This window comes from Pleurodeles waltl, chromosome 12, assembly GCF_031143425.1.
Source record: "Pleurodeles waltl isolate 20211129_DDA chromosome 12, aPleWal1.hap1.20221129, whole genome shotgun sequence".
NCBI classification, from domain to species: Eukaryota; Metazoa; Chordata; class Amphibia; order Caudata; family Salamandridae; genus Pleurodeles; species Pleurodeles waltl.
In genome coordinates this window covers 128,401,478-128,421,182 of record NC_090451.1, presented here as the reverse complement: position 1 = coordinate 128,421,182, position 19,705 = coordinate 128,401,478, and positions in this window count along the sequence as shown.

Below are 19,705 nucleotides of genomic sequence, written 5' to 3'. Positions count from 1 at the left end.
AGGTGTTTTTTGCGAAGTGCCTACCTGTAGATTTTGGCCTCTAGCTCAGCCGGCACATAGGAAAACCTACCAAACCTGTGCATTTCTGAAAACTAGAGATCTAGGGGAATCCAAGGAGGGGTGACTTGCGGGGCTCAGACCAGGTTCTGTTACCCAGAATCCTTTGCAAACCTCAAAATTTGGCTAAAAAAACACAGGTTCCTCAAATTTCTGTGGCAGAAAGTTCTGGAATCTGAGAGGAGCCACAAATTTCCTTGCACCCAGCGTTCCCCCAAGTCTCCCGATAAAAATGATACCTCACTTGTGTGGGTAGGCCTAGCGCCCGCGACAGGAAACACCCCAAAGCGCAACGTGGACACATCCAAAATTGTGGAAGAAAACAGAGGTGTTTTTTGCGAAGTGCCTACCTGTAGATTTTGGCCTCTAGCTCAGCCGGCACATAGGGAAACCTACCAAACCTGTGCATTTCTGAAAACTAGAGATCTAGGGGAATCCAAGGAGGGGTGACTTGCGGGGCTCGGACCAGGTTCTGTTACCCAGAATCCTTTGCAAACCTCAAAATTTGGCTAAAAAAACACAGGTTCCTCAAATTTCTGTGGCAGAAATTTCTGGAATCTGAGAGGAGCCACAAATTTCCTTACACCCAGTGTTCCCCCAAGTCTCCCGATAAAAATGATACCTCACTTGTGTGGGTAGGCCTAGCGCCCGCGACAGGAAACACCCCAAAGCGCAACGTGGACACATCCAAAATTGTGGAAGAAAACAGAGGTGTTTTTTGCGAAGTGCCTACCTGTAGATTTTGGCCTCTAGCTCAGCCGGCACCTAGGGAAACCTACCAAACCTGTGCATTCCTGAAAACTAGAGACCTAGGGGAATCCAAGGAGGGGTGACTTGCGGGGCTCGGACCAGGTTCTGTTACCCAGAATCCTTTGCAAACCTCAAAATTTGGCTAAAAAAACACATGTTCCTCACATTTCTGTGGCAGAAAGTTTGGAATCTGAGAGGAGCCACAAATTTCCTTCCACCCAGTGTTCCCCCAAGTCTCCCGATAAAAATTATACCTCACTTGTGTGGGTAGGCCTAGCGCCCGGGACAGGAAACACCCCAAAGCGCAACGTGGACACATCCAAAATTTTGGAAGAAAACAGAGGTGTTTTTTTGCGAAGTGCCTACCTGTAGTATTTGGCCTCTAGCTCAGCCGGCACCTACGGAAACCTACCAAACCTGTGCATTTCTGAAAACTAGAGACCTAGGGGAATCCAAGGAGGGGTGACTTGTGGGGCTCGGACCAGGGTCTGTTACCCAGAATCCTTTGCAAACCTCAAAATTTGGCTAAAAAAACACATGTTCCTCACATTTCTGTGGCAGAAAGTTCTGGAATCTGAGAGGAGCCACAAATTTCCTTCCACCCAGCGTTCCCCCAAGTCTCCCGATAAAAATGATACCTCACTTGTGTGGGTAGGCCTAGCGCCCGCGACAGGAAACACCCCAAAGGGCAAGGTGGACACATCCAATATTTTGGAAGAAAACAGAGGTGTTTTTTTTTGCGAAGTGCCTACCTGTAGATTTTGCCCTCTAGCTCAGCCGGCACCTAGGGAAACCTACCAAACCTGTGCATTTCTGAAAACTAGAGACCTAGGGGAATCCAAGGAGGGGTGACTTGGGGGGTTCGGACCAGGTTCTGTTACCCAGAATCCTTTGCAAACCTCAAAATTTGGCTAAAAAAACACATGTTCCTCACATTTCTGTGGCAGAAAGTTCTGGAATCTGAGAGGAGCCACAAATTTCCTTCCACCCAGCGTTCCCCCAAGTCTCCCGATAAAAATTATACCTCACTTGTGTGGGTAGGCCTAGCGCCCGCGACAGGAAACACCCCAAAGCGCAACGTGGACACATCCAAAATTGTGGAAGAAAACAGAGGTGTTTTTTGCGAAGTGCCTACCTGTAGATTTTGGCCTCTAGCTCAGCCGGCACATAGGGAAACCTACCAAACCTGTGCATTTCTGAAAACTAGAGATCTAGGGGAATCCAAGGAGGGGTGACTTGCGGGGCTCGGACCAGGTTCTGTTACCCAGAATCCTTTGCAAACCTCAAAATTTGGCTAAAAAAACACAGGTTCCTCAAATTTCTGTGGCAGAAATTTCTGGAATCTGAGAGGAGCCACAAATTTCCTTACACCCAGTGTTCCCCCAAGTCTCCCGATAAAAATGATACCTCACTTGTGTGGGTAGGCCTAGCGCCCGCGACAGGAAACACCCCAAAGCGCAACGTGGACACATCCAAAATTGTGGAAGAAAACAGAGGTGTTTTTTGCGAAGTGCCTACCTGTAGATTTTGGCCTCTAGCTCAGCCGGCACCTAGGGAAACCTACCAAACCTGTGCATTCCTGAAAACTAGAGACCTAGGGGAATCCAAGGAGGGGTGACTTGCGGGGCTCGGACCAGGTTCTGTTACCCAGAATCCTTTGCAAACCTCAAAATTTGGCTAAAAAAACACATGTTCCTCACATTTCTGTGGCAGAAAGTTTGGAATCTGAGAGGAGCCACAAATTTCCTTCCACCCAGTGTTCCCCCAAGTCTCCCGATAAAAATTATACCTCACTTGTGTGGGTAGGCCTAGCGCCCGGGACAGGAAACACCCCAAAGCGCAACGTGGACACATCCAAAATTTTGGAAGAAAACAGAGGTGTTTTTTTGCGAAGTGCCTACCTGTAGTATTTGGCCTCTAGCTCAGCCGGCACCTACGGAAACCTACCAAACCTGTGCATTTCTGAAAACTAGAGACCTAGGGGAATCCAAGGAGGGGTGACTTGTGGGGCTCGGACCAGGGTCTGTTACCCAGAATCCTTTGCAAACCTCAAAATTTGGCTAAAAAAACACATGTTCCTCACATTTCTGTGGCAGAAAGTTCTGGAATCTGAGAGGAGCCACAAATTTCCTTCCACCCAGCGTTCCCCCAAGTCTCCCGATAAAAATGATACCTCACTTGTGTGGGTAGGCCTAGCGCCCGCGACAGGAAACACCCCAAAGGGCAAGGTGGACACATCCAATATTTTGGAAGAAAACAGAGGTGTTTTTTTTTGCGAAGTGCCTACCTGTAGATTTTGCCCTCTAGCTCAGCCGGCACCTAGGGAAACCTACCAAACCTGTGCATTTCTGAAAACTAGAGACCTAGGGGAATCCAAGGAGGGGTGACTTGGGGGGTTCGGACCAGGTTCTGTTACCCAGAATCCTTTGCAAACCTCAAAATTTGGCTAAAAAAACACATGTTCCTCACATTTCTGTGGCAGAAAGTTCTGGAATCTGAGAGGAGCCACAAATTTCCTTCCACCCAGCGTTCCCCCAAGTCTCCCGATAAAAATTATACCTCACTTGTGTGGGTAGGCCTAGCGCCCGGGACAGGAAACCCCCCAAAGCGCAACGTGTACACATCCACAATTTTGGAAGAAAACAGAGGTGTTTTTTTGCGAAGTGCCTACCTGTAGATTTTGGCCTCTAGCTCAGCCGGGACCTAGGGAAACCTACCAAACCTGTGCATTTCTGAAAACTAGAGACCTAGGGGAATCCAAGGAGGGGTGACTTGTGGGGCTCGGACCAGGGTCTGTTACCCAGAATCCTTTGCAAACCCCAAAATTTGGTTAAAAAAACACATGTTCCTCACATTTCTGTGGCAGAAAGTTCTGGAATCTGAGAGGAGCCACAAATTTCCTTGCACCCAGCGTTCCCCCAAGTCTCCCGATAAAAATGATACCTCACTTGTGTGGGTAGGCCTAGCGCCCGCGACAGGAAACACCCCAAAGCGCAACATGGACACATCCCAAATTTTTGAAGAAAACAGAGGTGTTTTTTGCGAAGTGCCTACCTGTAGATTTTGGCCTCTAGCTCAGCCGGCAGCTCGGGAAACCTACCAAACCTGTGCATTTCTGAAAACTAGAGATCTAGGGGAATCCAAGGAGGGGTGACTTGCGGGGCTCGGACCAGGTTCTGTTACCCAGAATCCTTTGCAAACCTCAAAATTTGGCTAAAAAAACACAGGTTCCTCAAATTTCTGTGGCAGAAAGTTCTGGAATCTGAGAGGAGCCACAAATTTCCTTGCACCCATCGTTCCCCCAAGTCTCCCGATAAAAATGATACCTCACTTGTGTGGGTAGGCCTAGCGCCCGCAACAGGAAACACCCCAAAGCGCAACGTGGACACATCCAAAATTGTGGAAGAAAACAGAGGTGTTTTTTGCGAAGTGCCTACCTGTAGATTTTGGCCTCTAGCTCAGCCGGCAGCTCGGGAAACCTACCAAACCTGTGCATTTCTGAAAACTAGAGACCTAGGGGAATCCAAGGAGGGGTGACTTGCGGGGCTCGGACCAGGTTCTGTTACCCAGAATCCTTTGCAAACCTCAAAATTTGGCTAAAAAAACACATGTTCCTCACATTTCTGTGGCAGAAAGTTCTTGAATCTGAGAGGAGCCACAAATTTCCTTCCACCCAGTGTTCCCCCAAGTCTCCCGATAAAAATTATACCTCACTTGTGTGGGTAGGCCTAGCGCCCGGGACAGGAAACACCCCAAAGCGCAACGTGGACACATCCATAATTTTGGAAGAAAACAGAGGTGTTTTTTTGCGAAGTGCCTACCTGTAGATTTTGGCCTCTAGCTCAGCCAGCACCTAGGGAAACCTACCAAACCTGTGCATTTCTGAAAACTAGAGACCTAGGGGAATCCAAGGAGGGGTGACTTGTGGGGCTCGGACCAGGGTCTGTTACCCAGAATCCTTTGCAAACCTCAAAATTTGGCTAAAAAAACACATGTTCCTCACATTTCTGTGGCAGAAAGTTCTGGAATCTGAGAGGAGCCACAAATTTCCTTCCACCCAGCGTTCCCCCAAGTCTCCCGATAAAAATGATACCTCACTTGTGTGGGTAGGCCTAGCGCCCGTGACAGGAAACACCCCAAAGCGCAACGTGGACACATCCAAAATTTTGGAAGAAAACAGAGGTGTTTTTTGCGAAGTGCCTACCTGTAGATTTTGGCCTCTAGCTCAGCCGGCACCTAGGGAAACCTACCAAACTTGTGCATTTCTGAAAACTAGAGACCTAGGGGAATCCAATGAGGGGTGACTTGCGGGGCTCGGTCCAGGTTCTGTTACCCAGAATCCTTTGCAAACCTCAAAATTTGGCTAAAAAAACACATGTTCCTCACATTTCTGTGGCAGAAAGTTCTGGAATCTGAGAGGAGCCACAAATTTCCTTCCACCCAGCGTTCCCCCAAGTCTCCCGATAAAAATTATACCTCACTTGTGTGGGTAGGCCTAGCGCCCGGGACAGGAAACCCCCCAAAGCGCAACGTGTACACATCCACAATTTTGGAAGAAAACAGAGGTGTTTTTTTGCGAAGTGCCTACCTGTAGATTTTGGCCTCTAGCTCAGCCAGCACCTAGGGAAACCTACCAAACCTGTGCATTTCTGAAAACTAGAGACCTAGGGGAATCCAAGGAGGGGTGACTTGTGGGGCTCGGACCAGGGTCTGTTACCCAGAATCCTTTGCAAACCTCAAAATTTGGCTAAAAAAACACATGTTCCTCACATTTCTGTGGCAGAAAGTTCTGGAATCTGAGAGGAGCCACAAATTTCCTTGCACCCAGCGTTCCCCCAAGTCTCCCGATAAAAATGATACCTCACTTGTGTGGGTAGGCCTAGCGCCCGCAACAGGAAACACTCCAAAGTGCAACATGGACACATCCAAAATTTTTGAAGAAAACAGAGGTGTTTTTTGCAAAGTGCCTACCTGTAGATTTTGGCCTCTAGCTCAGCCGGCACATAGGGAAACCTACCAAACCTGTGCATTTCTGAAAACTAGAGATCTAGGGGAATCCAAGGAGGGGTGACTTGCGGGGCTCGGACCAGGTTCTGTTACCCAGAATCCTTTGCAAACCTCAAAATTTGGCTAAAAAAACACATGTTCCTCACATTTCTGTGGCAGAAAGTTCTGGAATCTGAGAGGAGCCACAAATTTCCTTCCACCCAGCGTTCCCCCAAGTCTCCCGATAAAAATGATACCTCACTTGTGTGGGTAGGCCTAGCGCCCGCGACAGGAAACACCCCAAAGGGCAAGGTGGACACATCCAATATTTTGGAAGAAAACAGAGGTGTTTTTTGCGAAGTGCCTACCTATAGATTTTGGCCTCTAGCTCAGCCGGCACCTAGGGAAACCTACCAAACCTGTGCATTTCTGAAAACTAGAGACCTAGGGGAATCCAAGGAGGGGTGACTTGTGGGGCTCGGACCAGGTTCTGTTACCCAGAATCCTTTGCAAACCTCAAAATTTGGCTAAAAAAACACATGTTCCTCACATTTCTGTTGCAGAAAGTTCTGGAATCTGAGAGGAGCCACAAATTTCCTTCCACCCAGGGTTCCCCCAAGGTCTCCCGATAAAAATGATACCTCACTTGTGTGGGTAGGCCTAGCGCCCGCGACAGGAAACACCCCAAAGCGCAACATGGACACATCCAAAATTTTGGAAGAAAACAGAGGTGTTTTTTGCGAAGTGCCTACCTGTAGATTTTGGCCTCTAGCTCAGCCGGCACCTAGGGAAACCGACTAAACCTGTGCATTTCTGAAAACTAGAGATCTAGGGGAATCCAAGGAGGGGTGACTTGCGGGGCTCGGACCAGGTTCTGTTACCCAGAATCCTTTGCAAACCTCAAAATTTGGCTAAAAAAACACATGTTCCTCAAATTTCTGTGGCAGAAAGTTCTGGAATCTGAGAGGAGCCACAAATTTCCTTCCACCCAGCGTTCCCCCAAGTCTCCCGATAAAAATGATACCTCACTTGTGTGGGTAGGCCTACCGCCCGCGACAGGAAACACCCCAAAGCGCAACGTGGACACATCCAAAAGTTTGGAAGAAAACAGAGGTGTTTTTTGCAAAGTGCCTACCTGTAGATTTTGGCCTCTAGCTCAGCCGGCACCTAGGGAAACCTACCAAACCTGTGCATTTCTGAAAACTAGAGACCTATGGGAATCCAAGGAGGGGTGACTTGCAGGGCTCGGACCAGGTTCTGTTACCCAGAATCCTTTGCAAACCTCAAAATTTGGCTAAAAAAACACATGTTCCTCAAATTTCTGTGGCAGAAAGTTCTGGAATCTGAGAGGAGCCACAAATTTCCTTGCACCCCGCGTTCCCCCAAGTCTCCCGATAAAAATGACACCTCACTTGTGTGGGTAGGCCTAGCACCCGCGACAGGAAACACCCCAAAGCGCAACGTGGACACATCCAAAATTGTGGAAGAAAACAGAGGTGTTTTTTGCGAAGTGCCTACCTGTAGATTTTGGCCTCTAGCTCAGCCGGCACCTAGGGAAACCTACCAAACCTGTGCATTTCTGAAAACTAGAGACCTAGGGGAATCCAAGGAGGGGTGACTTGCGGGGCTCGGACCAGGTTCTGTTACCCAGAATCCTTTGCAAACCTCAAAATTTGGCTAAAAAAACACATGTTCCTCACATTTCTGTTGCAGAAAGTTCTGGAATCTGAGAGGAGCCACAAATTTCCTTCCACCCAGGGTTGCCCCAAGGTCTCCCGATAAAAATGATACCTCACTTGTGTGGGTAGGCCTAGCGCCCGCGACAGGAAACACCCCAAAGCGCAACATGGACACATCCAAAATTTTGGAAGAAAACAGAGGTGTTTTTTGCGAAGTGCCTACCTGTAGATTTTGGCCTCTAGCTCAGCCGGCACATAGGGAAACCTACCAAACCTGTGCATTTCTGAAAACTAGAGATCTAGGGGAATCCAAGGAGGGGTGACTTGCGGGGCTCGGACCAGGTTCTGTTACCCAGAATCCTTTGCAAACCTCAAAATTTGGCTAAAAAAACACAGGTTCCTCAAATTTCTGTGGCAGAAAGTTCTGGAATCTGAGAGGAGCCACAAATTTCCTTGCACCCATCGTTCCCCCAAGTCTCCCGATAAAAATGATACCTCACTTGTGTGGGTAGGCCTAGCGCCCGCAACAGGAAACACCCCAAAGCGCAACGTGGACACATCCAAAATTGTGGAAGAAAACAGAGGTGTTTTTTGCGAAGTGCCTACCTGTAGATTTTGGCCTCTAGCTCAGCCGGCAGCTCGGGAAACCTACCAAACCTGTGCATTTCTGAAAACTAGAGACCTAGGGGAATCCAAGGAGGGGTGACTTGCGGGGCTCGGACCAGGTTCTGTTACCCAGAATCCTTTGCAAACCTCAAAATTTGGCTAAAAAAACACATGTTCCTCACATTTCTGTGGCAGAAAGTTCTTGAATCTGAGAGGAGCCACAAATTTCCTTCCACCCAGTGTTCCCCCAAGTCTCCCGATAAAAATTATACCTCACTTGTGTGGGTAGGCCTAGCGCCCGGGACAGGAAACACCCCAAAGCGCAACGTGGACACATCCATAATTTTGGAAGAAAACAGAGGTGTTTTTTTGCGAAGTGCCTACCTGTAGATTTTGGCCTCTAGCTCAGCCGGCACCTAGGGAAACCTACCAAACCTGTGCATTTCTGAAAACTAGAGACCTAGGGGAATCCAAGGAGGGGTGACTTGTGGGGCTCGGACCAGGGTCTGTTACCCAGAATCCTTTGCAAACCTCAAAATTTGGCTAAAAAAACACATGTTCCTCACATTTCTGTGGCAGAAAGTTCTGGAATCTGAGAGGAGCCACAAATTTCCTTCCACCCAGCGTTCCCCCAAGTCTCCCGATAAAAATGATACCTCACTTGTGTGGGTAGGCCTAGCGCCCGTGACAGGAAACACCCCAAAGCGCAACGTGGACACATCCAAAATTTTGGAAGAAAACAGAGGTGTTTTTTGCGAAGTGCCTACCTGTAGATTTTGGCCTCTAGCTCAGCCGGCACCTAGGGAAACCTACCAAACTTGTGCATTTCTGAAAACTAGAGACCTAGGGGAATCCAATGAGGGGTGACTTGCGGGGCTCGGACCAGGTTCTGTTACCCAGAATCCTTTGCAAACCTCAAAATTTGGCTAAAAAAACACATGTTCCTCACATTTCTGTGGCAGAAAGTTCTGGAATCTGAGAGGAGCCACAAATTTCCTTCCACCCAGCGTTCCCCCAAGTCTCCCGATAAAAATTATACCTCACTTGTGTGGGTAGGCCTAGCGCCCGGGACAGGAAACCTCCCAAAGCGCAACGTGTACACATCCACAATTTTGGAAGAAAACAGAGGTGTTTTTTTGCGAAGTGCCTACCTGTAGATTTTGGCCTCTAGCTCAGCCAGCACCTAGGGAAACCTACCAAACCTGTGCATTTCTGAAAACTAGAGACCTAGGGGAATCCAAGGAGGGGTGACTTGTGGGGCTCGGACCAGGGTCTGTTACCCAGAATCCTTTGCAAACCTCAAAATTTGGCTAAAAAAACACATGTTCCTCACATTTCTGTGGCAGAAAGTTCTGGAATCTGAGAGGAGCCACAAATTTCCTTGCACCCAGCGTTCCCCCAAGTCTCCCGATAAAAATGATACCTCACTTGTGTGGGTAGGCCTAGCGCCCGCAACAGGAAACACTCCAAAGTGCAACATGGACACATCCAAAATTTTTGAAGAAAACAGAGGTGTTTTTTGCAAAGTGCCTACCTGTAGATTTTGGCCTCTAGCTCAGCCGGCACATAGGGAAACCTACCAAACCTGTGCATTTCTGAAAACTAGAGATCTAGGGGAATCCAAGGAGGGGTGACTTGCGGGGCTCGGACCAGGTTCTGTTACCCAGAATCCTTTGCAAACCTCAAAATTTGGCTAAAAAAACACAGGTTCCTCAAATTTCTGTGGCAGAAAGTTCTGGAATCTGAGAGGAGCCACAAATTTCCTTGCACCCAGTGTTCCCCCAAGTCTCCCGATAAAAATGATACCTCACTTGTGTGGGTAGGCCTAGCGCCCGCGACAGGAAACACCCCAAAGCGCAACGTGGACACATCCAAAATTGTGGAAGAAAACAGAGGTATTTTTTGCGAAGTGCCTACCTGTAGATTTTGGCCTCTAGCTCAGCCGGCACCTAGGGAAACCTACCAAACCTGTGCATTTCTGAAAACTAGAGACCTAGGGGAATCCAAGGAGGGGTGACTTGCGGGGCTCGGACCAGGTTCTGTTACCCAGAATCCTTTGCAAACCTCAAAATTTGGCTAAAAAAACACATGTTCCTCACATTTCTGTGGCAGAAAGTTCTGGAATCTGAGAGGAGCCACAAATTTCTTTCCACCCAGTGTTCCCCCAAGTCTCCCGATAAAAATTATACCTCACTTGTGTGGGTAGGCCTAGCGCCCGGGACAGGAAACACCCCAAAGCGCAACGTGGACACATCCAAAATTTTGGAAGAAAACAGAGGTATTTTTTTGCGAAGTGCCTACCTGTAGATTTTGGCCTCTAGCTCAGCCGGCACCTAGGGAAACCTACCAAACCTGTGCATTTCTGAAAACTAGAGACCTAGGGGAATCCAAGGAGGGGTGACTTGGGGGGTTCGGACCAGGTTCTGTTACCCAGAATCCTTTGCAAACCTCAAAATTTGGCTAAAAAAACACATGTTCCTCACATTTCTGTGGCAGAAAGTTCTGGAATCTGAGAGGAGCCACAAATTTCCTTCCACCCAGCGTTCCCCCAAGTCTCCCGATGATAAAAATGATACCTCACTTGTGTGGGTAGGCCTAGCGCCCGCGACAGGAAACACCCCAAAGGGCAAGGTGGACACATCCAATATTTTGGAAGAAAACAGAGGTGTTTTTTGCGAAGTGCCTACCTATAGATTTTGGCCTCTAGCTCAGCCGGCACCTAGGGAAACCTACCAAACCTGTGCATTTCTGAAAACTAGAGACCTAGGGGAATCCAAGGAGGGGTGACTTGCGGGGCTCGGACCAGGTTCTGTTACCCAGAATCCTTTGCAAACCTCAAAATTTGGCTAAAAAAACACATGTTCCTCACATTTCTGTTGCAGAAAGTTCTGGAATCTGAGAGGAGCCACAAATTTCCTTCCACCCAGGGTTCCCCCAAGGTCTCCCGATAAAAATGATACCTCACTTGTGTGGGTAGGCCTAGCGCCCGCGACAGGAAACACCCCAAAGCGCAACATGGACACATCCAAAATTTTGGAAGAAAACAGAGGTGTTTTTTGCGAAGTGCCTACCTGTAGATTTTGGCCTCTAGCTCAGCCGGCACATAGGGAAACCTACCAAACCTGTGCATTTCTGAAAACTAGAGATCTAGGGGAATCCAAGGAGGGGTGACTTGCGGGGCTCGGACCAGGTTCTGTTACCCAGAATCCTTTGCAAACCTCAAAATTTGGCTAAAAAAACACATGTTCCTCAAATTTCTGTGGCAGAAAGTTCTGGAATCTGAGAGGAGCCACAAATTTCCTTCCACCCAGCGTTCCCCCAAGTCTCCCAATAAAAATGATACCTCACTTGTGTGGGAGGCCTACCGCCCGCGACAGGAAACACCCCAAAGCGCAACGTGGACACATCCAAAAGTTTGGAAGAAAACAGAGGTGTTTTTTGCAAAGTGCCTACCTGTAGATTTTGGCCTCTAGCTCAGCCGGCACCTAGGGAAACCTACCAAACCTGTGCATTTCTGAAAACTAGAGACCTATGGGAATCCAAGGAGGGGTGACTTGCAGGGCTCGGACCAGGTTCTGTTACCCAGAATCCTTTGCAAACCTCAAAATTTGGCTAAAAAAACACATGTTCCTCAAATTTCTGTGGCAGAAAGTTCTGGAATCTGAGAGGAGCCACAAATTTCCTTGCACCCCGCGTTCCCCCAAGTCTCCCGATAAAAATGACACCTCACTTGTGTGGGTAGGCCTAGCACCCGCGACAGGAAACACCCCAAAGCGCAACGTGGACACATCCAAAATTGTGGAAGAAAACAGAGGTGTTTTTTGCGAAGTGCCTACCTGTAGATTTTGGCCTCTAGCTCAGCCGGCACCTAGGGAAACCTACCAAACCTGTGCATTTTTGAAAACTAGAGACCTAGGGGAATCCAAGGAGGGGTGACTTGTGGGGCTCGGACCAGGATCTGTTACCCAGAATCCTTTGCAAACCTCAAAATTTGGCTAAAAAAACACATGTTCCTCACATTTCTGTGGCAGAAAGTTCTGGAATCTGAGAGGAGCCACAAATTTCCTTCCACCCAGCGTTCCCCCAAGTCTCCCGATAAAAATTATACCTCACTTGTGTGGGTAGGCCTAGCGCCCGGGACAGGAAACCCCCCAAAGCGCAACGTGTACACATCCACAATTTTGGAAGAAAACAGAGGTATTTTTTTGCGAAGTGCCTACCTGTAGATTTTGGCCTCTAGCTCAGCCGGCACCTAGGGAAACCTACCAAACCTGTGCATTTCTGAAAACTAGAGACCTAGGGGAATCCAAGGAGGGGTGACTTGGGGAGTTCGGACCAGGTTCTGTTACCCAGAATCCTTTGCAAACCTCAAAATTTGGCTAAAAAAACACATGTTCCTCACATTTCTGTGGCAGAAAGTTCTGGAATCTGAGAGGAGCCACAAATTTCCTTCCACCCAGCGTTCCCCCAAGTCTCCCGATAAAAATGATACCTCACTTGTGTGGGTAGGCCTAGCGCCCGCGACAGGAAACACCCCAAAGGGCAAGGTGGACACATCCAATATTTTGGAAGAAAACAGAGGTGTTTTTTGCGAAGTGCCTACCTATAGATTTTGGCCTCTAGCTCAGCCGGCACCTAGGGAAACCTACCAAACCTGTGCATTTCTGAAAACTAGAGACCTAGGGGAATCCAAGGAGGGGTGACTTGCGGGGCTCGGACCAGGTTCTGTTACCCAGAATCCTTTGCAAACCTCAAAATTTGGCTAAAAAAACACATGTTCCTCACATTTCTGTTGCAGAAAGTTCTGGAATCTGAGAGGAGCCACAAATTTCCTTCCACCCAGGGTTCCCCCAAGGTCTCCCGATAAAAATGATACCTCACTTGTGTGGGTAGGCCTAGCGCCCGCGACAGGAAACACCCCAAAGCGCAACATGGACACATCCAAAATTTTGGAAGAAAACAGAGGTGTTTTTTGCGAAGTGCCTACCTGTAGATTTTGGCCTCTAGCTCAGCCGGCACCTAGGGAAACCTACCAAACCTGTGCATTTCTGAAAACTAGAGATCTAGGGGAATCCAAGGAGGGGTGACTTGCGGGGCTCGGACCAGGTTCTGTTACCCAGAATCCTTTGCAAACCTCAAAATTTGGCTAAAAAAACACATGTTCCTCAAATTTCTGTGGCAGAAAGTTCTGGAATCTGAGAGGAGCCACAAATTTCCTTCCACCCAGCGTTCCCCCAAGTCTCCCAATAAAAATGATACCTCACTTGTGTGGGAGGCCTACCGCCCGCGACAGGAAACACCCCAAAGCGCAACGTGGACACATCCAAAAGTTTGGAAGAAAACAGAGGTGTTTTTTGCAAAGTGCCTACCTGTAGATTTTGGCCTCTAGCTCAGCCGGCACCTAGGGAAACCTACCAAACCTGTGCATTTCTGAAAACTAGAGACCTATGGGAATCCAAGGAGGGGTGACTTGCAGGGCTCGGACCAGGTTCTGTTACCCAGAATCCTTTGCAAACCTCAAAATTTGGCTAAAAAAACACATGTTCCTCAAATTTCTGTGGCAGAAAGTTCTGGAATCTGAGAGGAGCCACAAATTTCCTTGCACCCCGCGTTCCCCCAAGTCTCCCGATAAAAATGACACCTCACATGTGTGGGTAGGCCTAGCACCCGCGACAGGAAACACCCCAAAGCGCAACGTGGACACATCCAAAATTGTGGAAGAAAACAGAGGTGTTTTTTGCGAAGTGCCTACCTGTAGATTTTGGCCTCTAGCTCAGCCGGCACCTAGGGAAACCTACCAAACCTGTGCATTTTTGAAAACTAGAGACCTAGGGGAATCCAAGGAGGGGTGACTTGTGGGGCTCGGACCAGGGTCTGTTACCGAGAATCCTTTGCAAACCTCAAAATTTGGCTAAAAAAACACATGTTCCTCACATTTCTGTGGCAGAAAGTTCTGGAATCTGAGAGGAGCCACAAATTTCCTTCCACCCAGCGTTCCCCCAAGTCTCCCGATAAAAATTATACCTCACTTGTGTGGGTAGGCCTAGCGCCCGGGACAGGAAACCCCCCAAAGCGCAACGTGTACACATCCACAATTTTGGAAGAAAACAGAGGTGTTTTTTTGCGAAGTGCCTACCTGTAGATTTTGGCCTCTAGCTCAGCCGGCACCTAGGGAAACCTACCAAACCTGTGCATTTCTGAAAACTAGAGACCTAGGGGAATCCAAGGAGGGGTGACTTGTGGGACTCGGACCAGGGTCTGTTACCCAGAATCCTTTGCAAACCTCAAAATTTGGCTAAAAAAACACATGTTCCTCACATTTCTGTGGCAGAAAGTTCTGGAATCTGAGAGGAGCCACAAATTTCCTTGCACCCAGCGTTCCCCCAAGTCTCCAGATAAAAATGATACCTCACTTGTGTGGGTAGGCCTAGCGCCCGCGACAGGAAACACCCCAAAGCGCAACATGGACACATCCAAAATTTTTGAAGAAAACAGAGGTGTTTTTTGCGAAGTGCCTACCTGTAGATTCTGGCCTCTAGCTCAGCCGGCACCTAGGGAAACCTACCAGACCTGTGCATTTCTGAAAACTAGAGTCCTATGGGAATCCAAGGAGGGGTGACTTGCAGGGCTCGGACCAGGTTCTGTTACCCAGAATCCTTTGCAAACCTCAAAATTTGGCTAAAAAAACACATGTTTCTCACATTTCTGTGGCAGAAAGTTCTGGAATCTGAGAGGAGCCACAAATTTCCTTGCACCCAGCGTTCCCCCAAGTCTCCCGATAAAAATGATACCTCACTTGTGTGGGTAGGCCTAGCGCCCGCGACAGGAAACACCCCAAAGCGCAACATGGACACATCCAAAATTTTTGAAGAAAACAGAGGTGTTTTTTGCGAAGTGCCTACCTGTAGATTTTGGCCTCTAGCTCAGCCGGCACATAGGAAAACCTACCAAACCTGTGCATTTCTGAAAACTAGAGATCTAGGGGAATCCAAGGAGGGGTGACTTGCGGGGCTCAGACCAGGTTCTGTTACCCAGAATCCTTTGCAAACCTCAAAATTTGGCTAAAAAAACACAGGTTCCTCAAATTTCTGTGGCAGAAAGTTCTGGAATCTGAGAGGAGCCACAAATTTCCTTGCACCCAGCGTTCCCCCAAGTCTCCCGATAAAAATGATACCTCACTTGTGTGGGTAGGCCTAGCGCCCGCGACAGGAAACACCCCAAAGCGCAACGTGGACACATCCAAAATTGTGGAAGAAAACAGAGGTGTTTTTTGCGAAGTGCCTACCTGTAGATTTTGGCCTCTAGCTCAGCCGGCACATAGGGAAACCTACCAAACCTGTGCATTTCTGAAAACTAGAGATCTAGGGGAATCCAAGGAGGGGTGACTTGCGGGGCTCGGACCAGGTTCTGTTACCCAGAATCCTTTGCAAACCTCAAAATTTGGCTAAAAAAACACAGGTTCCTCAAATTTCTGTGGCAGAAATTTCTGGAATCTGAGAGGAGCCACAAATTTCCTTACACCCAGTGTTCCCCCAAGTCTCCCGATAAAAATGATACCTCACTTGTGTGGGTAGGCCTAGCGCCCGCGACAGGAAACACCCCAAAGCGCAACGTGGACACATCCAAAATTGTGGAAGAAAACAGAGGTGTTTTTTGCGAAGTGCCTACCTGTAGATTTTGGCCTCTAGCTCAGCCGGCACCTAGGGAAACCTACCAAACCTGTGCATTCCTGAAAACTAGAGACCTAGGGGAATCCAAGGAGGGGTGACTTGCGGGGCTCGGACCAGGTTCTGTTACCCAGAATCCTTTGCAAACCTCAAAATTTGGCTAAAAAAACACATGTTCCTCACATTTCTGTGGCAGAAAGTTTGGAATCTGAGAGGAGCCACAAATTTCCTTCCACCCAGTGTTCCCCCAAGTCTCCCGATAAAAATTATACCTCACTTGTGTGGGTAGGCCTAGCGCCCGGGACAGGAAACACCCCAAAGCGCAACGTGGACACATCCAAAATTTTGGAAGAAAACAGAGGTGTTTTTTTGCGAAGTGCCTACCTGTAGTATTTGGCCTCTAGCTCAGCCGGCACCTACGGAAACCTACCAAACCTGTGCATTTCTGAAAACTAGAGACCTAGGGGAATCCAAGGAGGGGTGACTTGTGGGGCTCGGACCAGGGTCTGTTACCCAGAATCCTTTGCAAACCTCAAAATTTGGCTAAAAAAACACATGTTCCTCACATTTCTGTGGCAGAAAGTTCTGGAATCTGAGAGGAGCCACAAATTTCCTTCCACCCAGCGTTCCCCCAAGTCTCCCGATAAAAATGATACCTCACTTGTGTGGGTAGGCCTAGCGCCCGCGACAGGAAACACCCCAAAGGGCAAGGTGGACACATCCAATATTTTGGAAGAAAACAGAGGTGTTTTTTTTTGCGAAGTGCCTACCTGTAGATTTTGCCCTCTAGCTCAGCCGGCACCTAGGGAAACCTACCAAACCTGTGCATTTCTGAAAACTAGAGACCTAGGGGAATCCAAGGAGGGGTGACTTGGGGGGTTCGGACCAGGTTCTGTTACCCAGAATCCTTTGCAAACCTCAAAATTTGGCTAAAAAAACACATGTTCCTCACATTTCTGTGGCAGAAAGTTCTGGAATCTGAGAGGAGCCACAAATTTCCTTCCACCCAGCGTTCCCCCAAGTCTCCCGATAAAAATTATACCTCACTTGTGTGGGTAGGCCTAGCGCCCGCGACAGGAAACACCCCAAAGCGCAACGTGGACACATCCAAAATTGTGGAAGAAAACAGAGGTGTTTTTTGCGAAGTGCCTACCTGTAGATTTTGGCCTCTAGCTCAGCCGGCACATAGGGAAACCTACCAAACCTGTGCATTTCTGAAAACTAGAGATCTAGGGGAATCCAAGGAGGGGTGACTTGCGGGGCTCGGACCAGGTTCTGTTACCCAGAATCCTTTGCAAACCTCAAAATTTGGCTAAAAAAACACAGGTTCCTCAAATTTCTGTGGCAGAAATTTCTGGAATCTGAGAGGAGCCACAAATTTCCTTACACCCAGTGTTCCCCCAAGTCTCCCGATAAAAATGATACCTCACTTGTGTGGGTAGGCCTAGCGCCCGCGACAGGAAACACCCCAAAGCGCAACGTGGACACATCCAAAATTGTGGAAGAAAACAGAGGTGTTTTTTGCGAAGTGCCTACCTGTAGATTTTGGCCTCTAGCTCAGCCGGCACCTAGGGAAACCTACCAAACCTGTGCATTCCTGAAAACTAGAGACCTAGGGGAATCCAAGGAGGGGTGACTTGCGGGGCTCGGACCAGGTTCTGTTACCCAGAATCCTTTGCAAACCTCAAAATTTGGCTAAAAAAACACATGTTCCTCACATTTCTGTGGCAGAAAGTTTGGAATCTGAGAGGAGCCACAAATTTCCTTCCACCCAGTGTTCCCCCAAGTCTCCCGATAAAAATTATACCTCACTTGTGTGGGTAGGCCTAGCGCCCGGGACAGGAAACACCCCAAAGCGCAACGTGGACACATCCAAAATTTTGGAAGAAAACAGAGGTGTTTTTTTGCGAAGTGCCTACCTGTAGTATTTGGCCTCTAGCTCAGCCGGCACCTACGGAAACCTACCAAACCTGTGCATTTCTGAAAACTAGAGACCTAGGGGAATCCAAGGAGGGGTGACTTGTGGGGCTCGGACCAGGGTCTGTTACCCAGAATCCTTTGCAAACCTCAAAATTTGGCTAAAAAAACACATGTTCCTCACATTTCTGTGGCAGAAAGTTCTGGAATCTGAGAGGAGCCACAAATTTCCTTCCACCCAGCGTTCCCCCAAGTCTCCCGATAAAAATGATACCTCACTTGTGTGGGTAGGCCTAGCGCCCGCGACAGGAAACACCCCAAAGGGCAAGGTGGACACATCCAATATTTTGGAAGAAAACAGAGGTGTTTTTTTTTGCGAAGTGCCTACCTGTAGATTTTGCCCTCTAGCTCAGCCGGCACCTAGGGAAACCTACCAAACCTGTGCATTTCTGAAAACTAGAGACCTAGGGGAATCCAAGGAGGGGTGACTTGGGGGGTTCGGACCAGGTTCTGTTACCCAGAATCCTTTGCAAACCTCAAAATTTGGCTAAAAAAACACATGTTCCTCACATTTCTGTGGCAGAAAGTTCTGGAATCTGAGAGGAGCCACAAATTTCCTTCCACCCAGCGTTCCCCCAAGTCTCCCGATAAAAATTATACCTCACTTGTGTGGGTAGGCCTAGCGCCCGGGACAGGAAACCCCCCAAAGCGCAACGTGTACACATCCACAATTTTGGAAGAAAACAGAGGTGTTTTTTTGCGAAGTGCCTACCTGTAGATTTTGGCCTCTAGCTCAGCCGGGACCTAGGGAAACCTACCAAACCTGTGCATTTCTGAAAACTAGAGACCTAGGGGAATCCAAGGAGGGGTGACTTGTGGGGCTCGGACCAGGGTCTGTTACCCAGAATCCTTTGCAAACCCCAAAATTTGGTTAAAAAAACACATGTTCCTCACATTTCTGTGGCAGAAAGTTCTGGAATCTGAGAGGAGCCACAAATTTCCTTGCACCCAGCGTTCCCCCAAGTCTCCCGATAAAAATGATACCTCACTTGTGTGGGTAGGCCTAGCGCCCGCGACAGGAAACACCCCAAAGCGCAACATGGACACATCCCAAATTTTTGAAGAAAACAGAGGTGTTTTTTGCGAAGTGCCTACCTGTAGATTTTGGCCTCTAGCTCAGCCGGCAGCTCGGGAAACCTACCAAACCTGTGCATTTCTGAAAACTAGAGATCTAGGGGAATCCAAGGAGGGGTGACTTGCGGGGCTCGGACCAGGTTCTGTTACCCAGAATCCTTTGCAAACCTCAAAATTTGGCTAAAAAAACACAGGTTCCTCAAATTTCTGTGGCAGAAAGTTCTGGAATCTGAGAGGAGCCACAAATTTCCTTGCACCCATCGTTCCCCCAAGTCTCCCGATAAAAATGATACCTCACTTGTGTGGGTAGGCCTAGCGCCCGCAACAGGAAACACCCCAAAGCGCAACGTGGACACATCCAAAATTGTGGAAGAAAACAGAGGTGTTTTTTGCGAAGTGCCTACCTGTAGATTTTGGCCTCTAGCTCAGCCGGCAGCTCGGGAAACCTACCAAACCTGTGCATTTCTGAAAACTAGAGACCTAGGGGAATCCAAGGAGGGGTGACTTGCGGGGCTCGGACCAGGTTCTGTTACCCAGAATCCTTTGCAAACCTCAAAATTTGGCTAAAAAAACACATGTTCCTCACATTTCTGTGGCAGAAAGTTCTTGAATCTGAGAGGAGCCACAAATTTCCTTCCACCCAGTGTTCCCCCAAGTCTCCCGATAAAAATTATACCTCACTTGTGTGGGTAGGCCTAGCGCCCGGGACAGGAAACACCCCAAAGCGCAACGTGGACACATCCATAATTTTGGAAGAAAACAGAGGTGTTTTTTTGCGAAGTGCCTACCTGTAGATTTTGGCCTCTAGCTCAGCCAGCACCTAGGGAAACCTACCAAACCTGTGCATTTCTGAAAACTAGAGACCTAGGGGAATCCAAGGAGGGGTGACTTGTGGGGCTCGGACCAGGG